The sequence below is a fragment of the Limulus polyphemus genome, unplaced genomic scaffold, assembly GCF_000517525.1.
Source record: "Limulus polyphemus unplaced genomic scaffold, Limulus_polyphemus-2.1.2 Scaffold1635, whole genome shotgun sequence".
NCBI lineage: Eukaryota > Metazoa > Arthropoda > Merostomata > Xiphosura > Limulidae > Limulus > Limulus polyphemus.
The window spans coordinates 227435-238704 of NW_013667245.1; the positions used below are offsets into that span (position 1 = coordinate 227435).

At 28.4% G+C, this 11270-nt stretch overlaps 1 long non-coding RNA gene across 1 annotated transcript in view; it reads left to right on the plus strand.

The window, feature by feature from the left end:
- The window catches only part of LOC111087011, a 22479-nt gene extending 11717 nt beyond the window's left edge, over positions 1 to 10762 (plus strand). Inside the window, exon 2 of the long non-coding RNA XR_002611737.1 lies at positions 3762 to 10762. This is a non-coding gene — a long non-coding RNA (uncharacterized LOC111087011). The remainder of the gene's footprint in view (positions 1 to 3761) is intronic.
- Positions 10763 to 11270: the final 508 nt, after the last annotated feature.

Sequence of the window (11270 nt, forward strand, 5' to 3'; positions counted from 1 at the left end):
AGTTATTAATTCTGTAAGAAATGGGCAGAGACTGTTTGCCTTCTGGACTTCTCCCCTAGAATATGCTACCTACTTATACAAGATTAAAGAATACAGTTATTATTTTGTGGGGGGGGGCTGGACTTCTACCCTAGATCTGTGCCATCTTATACAATGTTAAAGGATATAGTTATGCAATTATAAATTAGAAACATAACACAGTCTAAAAAAAACAATAAATTTATACTTTATTTAACACTTAAGTAGCCATACAGTTGGCCTTGGGTGATGTCAGCCATTTGCCTTCCTTCTAATCAACAGTTCCAAATTAGCTACAATGGCAGATAGCCTTAGTAGCTTTACAACAGCAAAGACAGGATGAGCAAGTTTCGTGGCAATAGGAATCAAATGTGTGACCTTCAAATCATGAGGCACCCTTCATTTTGTAACTGAGCTTAACAATGAACAAACATTATTTAAGTTACATATATAGTTGGAATAATTGAAAACAGTAATAATATGAACATCTAATTTCAATTGCTTAAATGTTTTTGAGATATAGATTAATTGAAATTTCAATTAATTGATTAGTTTATGGGACACTAATCAATGAAATAGCTGCTCATAGGTGATCAATTAAATTGCCCAGCTCTTAACCACAAATTCTGTTTGTTGTAATATAGCTAAACCACAGTGACTGACTCTTTTATATAACCGATCATTGTGTTAAATCTGAACCACACTTATTGACTATATAATGAGAAAGTGTTCACTGGTTATTGTATTATAGCTTAGCCATATTTACTGATTGCAGTGTGAGAGGTTGTCCAACATCACTGGCTGTTGTGTTGTAGCTGAACCACAATTACTGATTATAGAGTACAGTAAAAGCCTTAGCTTGTCCACCATTTCTGAATGCTGCTAGTACATGTATTGAGTGTACAGTAAGGCCTTGTCCATGATTACTAATGTAGTGTTGTAGCTGAACTTCAGTTACTGTTATGTAGAATGACAACTAGTCCACCATTAATGGCTTTTATTACTGCTATGCAACTATTTTATTGATTAACCTAATTATTATTTGTGCAAGGCTTTTCTGTAACAAAGGATTTAAACTTTAGAAGAAAAAAACAATTTTTTGTTACAAAAACATGTAATAATTTTCCTTAGCCTAAGGTTTTAAAATTACAAATGTTTTTAGTGCAATTTGATATGTATTTAAAATCATGTTATAACATTTCATAAAGATTTTGATCTTTATTAACAGTTAATTGTACCAAATGTTTTAATATGGTAACTTTTGTTAAATTAATTGTGAAGGTTATCTTAATTAGTATTCTGATACTTTCATTTGAATTTTGTAAAGTATGAATCCAGTGATATTTGTGGTGGTTTTTACCTGTTTATTCATTGGAAATTAGTATGTCGTTTAACATGGAAAAATCAATTTGTATGTTATTGTTGTTTTAATTGACATTATATTTCTTGGTGTTATTTTTTCAATATAGTTTGATAATCTTACATCATTATTTGTAACTATAAAATACTTGACACATTTTCTTTAGCTAAAGTATCTAAGGTTAATCTAGGTTTCTTTTTAATAATTTTGAACTTAATTTTACCATTTCAGAATTTTTGTTTAATCTTCACTACTTCCGAAAATGATCTATTTGAAATGCTTTTAGGTTTGAGTTAAAATACTTCTACAAGTGACTTTCCAGTTTGAAATCATTTCATTCTTATTATAACTGCAGGTGTATATTTTTATCGTAGGAATTAATTTTTGTTTAAAAAAGCACCAACTTATCATTTCTGAAAAAGACATTATTGTTTTTTATACCATTATATAATTAAGGAGTACTGATAAAGATAAAGGTGATGTGGCTCTAAACGTTAATCATACTGCTAATTCTATTAGTCTGAAGGTCATGATTATACATTATTGCCCAACAATAAAATTTTCATTGTATCAAACTTCTGCAAAGGAACAGAATTTCTACATGCCCTTTACCACATGTGAATGTAGGTTTCCAGAACCACATTTAAGCAGACCAAAGGCACAAAAAATCTTTTGGAACTGTATTGAAGGGCTTGACAGGTATCTAGTCAAATGGGGTTGTTGTTATTGCACTTTATTTGGTTATCTTTCTTGTGAAAACTACCTCTGACTCTGAGTTGTGGCTGGAAGCTTGTGAACTTTTGATCTATGAGCCTTTGTTAATTTAAAATTCTCGTTTATTATGTAGTTATATATTATGTAGCTAAAAGATATATTTAGCTTCATTGAAGTGGCTGCCTGAGTCAGGGATTCTTTGTTGTTGTTGTTTTTTGCAACCATAGCTTTCACATTGTACATGAGGGCTTTGCTTTACAGGTGGTTTTAGAGTGCACTGCTGTACTAAAAGCTCTGCTATGTGAGATTTTCTGCTTCCTTTAAAATGCTGAAGTTTCCTTTCTTTGAAATTTCATGTCATTTACTTTTTCACCATTTAACAATCTAGCATTCTTTTTTGAAACTATCTTTTCAGCTGTAATCTATTCATTACAGAATTATGCAGTGAATAATGAGGAATTTACAGTGTAATAAAATTTAGTCACTAAATATACTGTTTATAGTGCCATAGCTAGCTTCTATCTTAACTGATGTGTTACTGCATTAGCGTATTAGAATCATTCTTATAAAATGCAATGAAAATTTTGTATACAAATGAGAATCATGTAATCACAGGTCTGTTGTGGTTTTCACATAACTTTTCTGATAGTATCCCTTGAACACATTTTATTGTATAACAGTTTTTCTGTTTTGACAGTTAATGAGGGTATTTAAACAAGCTGTTATATTACTGTAACTTAAAATTGTTTTCTTGTGCAAAGACATACTGTACTTTATATTGAATTTCACAGGCTGAAAGAGAAAAATTATCTTTGAGGTATAATGCTTCAAGAAGCATTTAAATTAATATGATTCTGTAGTATCCATTGAAATCAAAATGTATGTACATATAAATAAGTAAAAATAATACTAATTAATGTAAAGACTGATGTTTATTTATATATATATATATTTGTTAAAAAAGAAAGGAAACAATGACCTAATAAGAATAATTTTGAGCCACGGTGTCAGTTAGTGTGTGTTTAAAAACAAATTATAACCTAAATTGTATTCATTCCACAGCTATGTTGTATTATTCATGTTTATTTGCATCTAGTAACAACTTTATTGCATATTATTTAAAGTGGTTTATGGACCATTACAAAAGCTTACCATGTTCTTTTCTTCAAGGTTTACAATAAGAATCGATTTTTGTGTTTCATGTGGATTAAAAGTTTACAAAAATTCTGTGTTGTGCTGTTTTTCTTTGAAATGATTAGTTGTTGCTGTTTGTGTGCTTTAAAAATTGTTTTATAATAAGTTGAAAATTTGAAATGTTTTTAATTGTTACTTGCGGTAAGTTGAAATTACTTTCAGCAACTTTGTATGTGATTGGTTGGAAATACTGATAAATACTTTTATAGCAAGTTGCATTTACTTCTACTTTGTGTATTTGTGGTAGGTTGAAAATGCAGCTAGCACTTTTTCTTTTATATAAGCTTATAGTAAGATTTTTCATAATGTACTCTTGTAACTATGTAAAAATATTTGCAAAACAAAGATTTGCTGTGTTAATTTTATATTATGTTTTTCAATGTAATAGTATAGTATTGTCAGAACAGTTTGTGTATCTTTCTTTAGATGTCATTTACTTCTAAACTGTTTTTCATTTATTATTTTTTTATTCTAGGTCGAAAGTACACTTGTGAAATATGCTTTACCACTTTTACCTTGAGCTCCAACTTGTGTAGGCATCGTCGATATCAACATCGCAAACAAGAAGTATTGATATGCACCATCTGTGGGAAGACATTCAAGAGAAGTGACAAGCTACGACAGCACATGAGAACTGTCCATGAGAGACTTCCTGAAAACACGAACAAATGGAAACATTCATAATAAAATTTTGCTTTATGATTTAATAGCTTTTTTTTATACTTTTGAAACTATTGAGCATGATTTATGCTCAGAAATTCTGTTAAACTTATAACATTTATGATTAATTTCTACTATCAAAATGTGGTATTAAAATATTTGTTGGGTATTTGTGCTTAGCAATAAAAGATGTAAAAGATATCATGGTGTGTCAGTTTTGTGTATGCTGCTTGGCACAAGAAAAGGGAAAATAAATTCATTACAGAATTTGTAACATACTTTCTTGTATTTTAAACTTACAGAAGTTAAGTAACAAAAAGATTGTTATAAGGTTTGTGTAGCTGCTAATTCTTGGAATTTACATGAACGAGCTAAATACTGGGGGGGTTCCATGAGCTATCTTTCATAGTAATATAATTTTATCTTATTGAGTAAAATCTCTAATTATTTAATAGCACTGTTTTGATAACTTTTTTAATCATCAAATCTTTAAACAAGAAAAAAGAAGATTGACTGTTTCTTTAGTGATTTACTTTTGGAAATATTGAATTAAAAACTGCTATTGAATAGATAAAGTTATAAAATTCTTTGAGAACGTATAATTGAATATAACCAAAAAGAATATTTCAGTCATTTCAGTTTACTTATGTTACTTTAAATTAAATTTTCACAAATATATTTAAAAAGCTAACCATAACAGTTTTATTAATTAATTCGTTTTCAATTTGATGATATATCTTAATCATCAAAAACAAAAAGCTGGATTTTGATTTCATTATCTGAATTGCAGATACTACTGTTATTAAAAGTTTTTTTACTAGAGTTTGGTAAATCACATAACATATATCTTAATTCTAGGTCATTGCACGTACGACATTATTATGATTGATTTATAAGCTGTTTGTAACTTACTTGTTTAACAGTTGTGTTAACATTTCTACACAAAAATGCATACTTCTATATGAAGATTTATATTTTAAAATTAGTGGAATTAATATCATATTAGAGTTTTACAGTTAATTAGTATGATCAAATAAGTTTTTATGTATGATTATTTGTAAATAGCATGAAATTCTAAGGGTATAAAGTATGACATATATATATCTGAAATATTCTCCCACATGTATCGAAGGATCTGTGATATTGTTTCAATCCCAGTTAACATTTTTATTTTATAGCATTTCTTTGTTAGCATTATTATAATATTCAATTGGGTATTAAAATTTCCAAACAAATAAATGTTGTTGGTAGTATGTGTATCGATTTTGGGCCTCAGCCATTCTGTTGTGTTTGTGGGAAGTTTATCAGTGGATGAAATATGATGCACCATTTGAAAAGCCATTAATGATCCTGTCTATTCAGTGTGTGTAGTTTGTAGAATATAGGCTATGAGGAAATATAACATACTCTGATATCAGCACAACCTTTTTGAAGAACCTCACAAGGTGAATTACAGTGCAGCTTTATAGAAATCTCCGATAACCTAGTGTTGTTCTTGTTAGCAGTGATTTAATTGTTAGTTATGGAACACAATAACTTTTCATACACAGTCTGTATAATAAATCACTAAAAATGTTGATTAATTTAAAGAAACAGAGTGTTTAACTAATTTCACATGTTATTGTAATGTGCTAATAACGTGTGGTGATTTTTTTTTTAAAAGATTTTGTACCTTACCTTAAATTTTAGCCATTTAAACAATATTTTTTCAAATTTTTTAGAATTCTTGCACTTTTGAATAATGGAACATCTTTCAGTATGGCCTTTTACTACAACAGGTTACACTGAGCATCAGATTTTTTGTTTATGTGTGAAATTGATTTAAACAAATTATGTTACTGTTTGTGTAATTAAAAAATTGTTTTATAATAAGTTGAAAATTTAAAATTTTGTTAATTGTTACTTGTGGTAAGTTGAAATGTTAATCTGGTTCCTAGGTTACATAATCTGATAAAAAGTTAGGCATGTGAATAAGCATTCATTATGAGTTGTTTGGAATTCTGATTGCTAATATCAAATAATAACCCAGCTTATGTGAATTTAGAATATAAGAGAAGTAGAACCATCCTAATGATATTTTTCATGATTTACTTCTTGTACATATTTTCTTTTTTGTAATCCTAGTTTTATTAGAAAGTTGTTCTCTATGAAAATATATTACATGCAGACAAAATTTCACCATTAATAGTTTATATATATTTCAAAATCTAATAATGTTTATTAATATATATAATAATAATATTTTGTGCAGCACATTTGTTTCCATGCTGGTGATTCTTTTAGGATGATTAAATTTAAAGGATTTCGATAATGGTGCAAGGGTAAATATAAACGATTCACGTGATAGTAAATGTAAACCTTTTTTTGTTTTTCATGTGAACTCTATTATCTATGTGTCTTTTTTATTTATACAGGACATGTTAGTTTTTATAATCAGGTAAATATTTTAAGTAATTTATTCATCTAAAGACAATAGTAGTTTCTTATAATTGAATAAAAATAATTTTTCAGGCAAGATTCTTGTAGGTTTTAAAATGTTTGATTATATCTAATATTTTCATCACAGTAATAAGTACAAATTTAGTGTTGGATGTAAGCATGTTTGATGATTTTCAAAAAATATGTTACCAGATAAATTGCCTCAATACATTTTTTCTTTATGAAATTTTTAATTTATGTACTTATCAGTATAGCTTGTTTAGCATGAATGACTGTGCTGCCTGTTATAAATGACAGTTGTATTACCTGAAATCCTACTTACAAATGCAAATAAATCAAGGTAATGAGTATCTTTTACTTAATTATGCTATGTTACGACAAACCAGTTGAATTTTCTATCCTTGTCTTGGACATAGGCATTTCTTTATAGCAAGTATTAATGATGAAATGCATCAAGTTTTAAACAGTGATTGTTTTGTTTAGATCATTGTATTCTTTGCTAAAAGATTTTATAGCTTCTAACTGAATTGGATACTAAATGACAAGAACTTGACTGTCTCTTATTAGTCAAACAGCATGCTTATTATGTCTGTTAATGTCATACAAGTACTGAAAGCATAGTTGATAAAGGCCTCATTATTAGTCTTTGGTATTGTTACCTGTTCCATGTAATTTGGAGCAGATTTATTAAGTATATCTTACTTTAGAATTTCTTTCTTTTCTCCAGTGTATTTGAATAAGAAACTGTTACAGGTTTTTGAAATGTTTGTGTGAATGTAGCATAGTTTGTGTGTGTGTGTGTGTGATCAGACTTGGTAATTGTGTATTACATCATTTATTGCAAAGGTCCATAAACATAGGTCTGTTGTAATTAATCTATATGGTTAACTTAAAAAATATAGTTTTAAATTGAAACATTGTAACCTGTTTAAGAAAATGCCTAAATTGTTTTTATGAATTGGTAATGATATACTTTTGTTAAAAATCTGCTCCTTGGAATTTGAAAATACTTTAGTGGAATAAAACATTTTTCATTATCTACTTTCATTATATAGTTTCAAGTAAAAATAAAAAAACTTTGTTAGGAATGGGTTTTAATACTTTAGTTAATTGCATACCCCAGTTAATTACACACGTGTATCTTAAAAAAGGCTACATGTGCCTAAGGTTCTAAACAAAAGAAGTATATTTTTTATAAACTTGTCCAGGTAAGGAAAGCTTATTTAACAATGAAGATTTGAGCAGCTCCTTCTCTTTGAGTTTCAGTGTTCTGCTGGCCACTGTTTTACCTATCTAGCCAGTAATCAAAATGTTGAATTTTCCTGAACTACACAGCAGTGTTGCTTTAGTTTTAAATGTGATATAATTTTGTCATAACAGAAAAACAAAACTTTTTGTTTTCCCAGTGGACTTATTTTTCATAATTTTGCCTTATTAATTTCTAATTTCTCAGTAAATTATAGGTGATAGTGTTAGATGTAATATGACAAGCTACTAGTTTGTACTTACCAATAAAGAAAGATTTACAACAAAAATGTGTGTTTTTCGTTGTTTTTTAGATAATTCTCTTTCTTGCCTTACTTTGATTTACTATGTACCTGATAAAATTCACAAGAAAGAATTGTTGAATTTCCAAGTACACATCTCTTTTTGGTTGAAGTTAAAGGTTTTTTTTTATTCGTGCTTCATTGCTGGCAGTAAATGCACTTTATGTTATGATGTAATTTTTACAAATGTTTTTTATAATAAAACTTGTAAGTTCTGTTATGTTTTTATTTTGCAGAGCTTCAGCAACTTTTCTTTGATCTTCAGGACAAACATTCTGTTCAATCTAAGCCAACATGTCCATACTGCAAAATGTCCTTCTTTAACAAAAGCAGCCTAACACGACACATGGAACGCCACAAGAAAAAGTCGTATCGTGCACATTATATGTGTGATATATGCCAAAAGAAGTACACTCGAAAAGATTATGTTAAAGAACACAAATTAAACATTCATGGAGTGTCTGTTTAAGCTTGTCTGAAATGAAGAAATATTTCAAAAAGATTTCAAGTTGGTGTTAATTATTTCGTGTTTTTGTAATACACACTTACTGATTCATACATGTCAGCATTTGTGTTATTTTGAAGACATGCATATTTTTACAACTACGTATGTAAGAAAAAGATTTTAAAATTTTGAAAAGTGAAAATAATTGATTTTAGCATAAAGACCCAGACTATTCTCTCAAAGTTTTCTGTACTAAAAATTGTAGAAAAGTTTATTATTTAACTGTACATGTATGTTGATATTGCAAAGATTAATATCTCTTGTATTTCCCACTTCTTGCAGAACCCAGCTAAGGTGACTGTTGGAGTGTGTATATGTGGAATAACAAAATTGTCATATAGGATTATGTTTTTTGTTGTTGTTTCTTTGAAAAAGCTTGTAGTATATTTCTTACAAATCTCCTGTGATTAATTTTTACAAAGTATTTTTTTTTGTAAGAAAATTAATAAAATTGCTTGTAATTATATAGATCCCACCTTGGTAGATAAGGGTTATGTTGTATAGTATCACAATTTTATTTTTCATGGACTGTTATTTACAAACAACCTAAACGACTACAAAAAACGACTAGAAATCTTAAATTAATACAGAAACGAATTCCACACATTATCCACTTTTGTCTGGTATCTACTGGGACAAAAGTACCTAAGTGGTGCCTTACTGTATAAATGATAAGATATTGGTTGTGTTTTAGCACTAACTTTTAGTGATTGTGCTCTGTAGATTAATATTGTCTATTTTCTTATGTTGTCAATGGCCATTTAGGTAGTTCTATGAATTATGTTTATTTTGTATTGGGTAGAATGTTTAAATGGTCCTCATACAGTAGCTTCATTTATACCATCAAAAATAGTCTATATATATATATGAATCATACATAATTTATTCATTAAAAAACTTTTTGTGAATTAGACCATATAACTGTTCTTGATGTTTACTGAATACATTGCCTTAAGTACGGTTCTTTGTTTCAAATTATCAAGCATTATACAGATATTACTTCTTTTATTATAAGAACTCGTTCCTCAGTCAAAAAACATCATCCATGAGGAAGAATATAGTCTTCTCAACTAGCTGATGTTACTATGAAGGGTACTGATTTTAACTGAAAATGTAACAAATCCAACAGTATCATAAGAATTAACAGTATTTTATCCAAACTATTAAAAACCAATATGCTAAGAGATTTGTATACTAGACAACACAAGAAATTAATTATGTAACTTTAGGAAGTCAAACTTGTGCTTTCTCTCTCTGTTAACACAAGTTTAGATATTATAACTTTCTTGATGGGGTATGCTGCAGCAATTAAATCATCAGCATTAATGCTGAGGTCATTAAGGTGCTTTAAAGCCTTGTTACATGTGTGTGAAACTGTTAAACATTGTACTTGATGAAAATGCAACTTAAGACTGGATATACTTACTATAGAAATGTATTATTCTACTAATATTTTTCGTTTTTAGTATTTACTGTTTGTTTGAATAAATCTGTGGGATTCATTTCTATGTTCTTTTGATTTTATCATACCTTGATCAAAGTATTGCTTTTATGGTGTTTAATTTTTGACAGTTATTCCTGCATCACACTTGCTTTGCATTTAGTTTACATGAAATTTATACATTCTTAGACTTTGATTTGTATAAGGAATACAGAATAAAAAACATTATTTGTATGAAAATTATTCTTGTAATTATGACCTGTTGTTTCTTAAGACTGGTGGCATGAACAGGCTTTCTTATGTACTTAATAGTCATTGCTTTGTAATTGTGCTTTCTCACATTCTGTGAGTCTTCATTTCCTGAAGTAATATATCAAGTTTGCTTAAGAGTCTTAATTTTATTAAATTGGGTAGTTATTTTCAATGAATTACGTACATTTCATCATAATTAAGAACCAAATTATTACCAACTTAAATAGTCCATATTTATTTATTTATTGTTAGATATTTTTCTGGAAGAAACTATTCTTGAAGAACCAAGACAAAAGAAATCAAAAGATAACCGGTGTGAATATTGCTCAAGAGATTTCTACGATCGTTCAACATATCTTCGTCATATGAAGAGACACAGAATTTATAGAGAATCATTTACGTGTCAAATATGTCAAAGAAACTTTACACGGCCAGACAATCTTATGGTTCATAGAAGAAAAATTCACTTTCTGGAAAAATAAATTTCACTATACTAAAAATAATTCAAATAATCAGTAGAGTATGTACATTTTTTGTCTTGTGTTCAATTTTTAATTGACATGAGTTGTTAAAAACTTGCATATAGCAGAGTACCTCAATATACTAAGAAATCAATAAAGAATGTATTTAGACTGTGTTAGTTTTGTGTGTATAATTGTAGGTCAACATTAAAGTCATGTATTCATTAATTCTAAATTTAATTTTTTGCTAAATAATACGAAAGAGATCATATGATATATACACTGATATATGACAGAAAAGTATCAATTATCCACAAAATGCAAGTTCCAGAAATGTCTTGCAAAGAATATAATAAGTATGGATAGTAAAGAAAATGCAAATGAACATATTTTAAGTACAAATAAAACAAAATAATTTTATGTACAATGTAAGTTTTCACTTACTGGCCAGATTGTGATGCTGTTGTAAGACTTTAATTTTATGCTGGATAAAATCATGTCTATTTAAAATGAAAACAACAGCAAAAATTATTTACAGCCAGACAGGACAGGCTCAATATAAAATATTTTCATACAGGAAAAGGAGCAGTGCAAGATTAATAAAACTACATTGTCAGCTAAGACTAGGATGCTAGTGCAGTAATCCATAGATTACCTACATTAGCAATCATTCCTTATA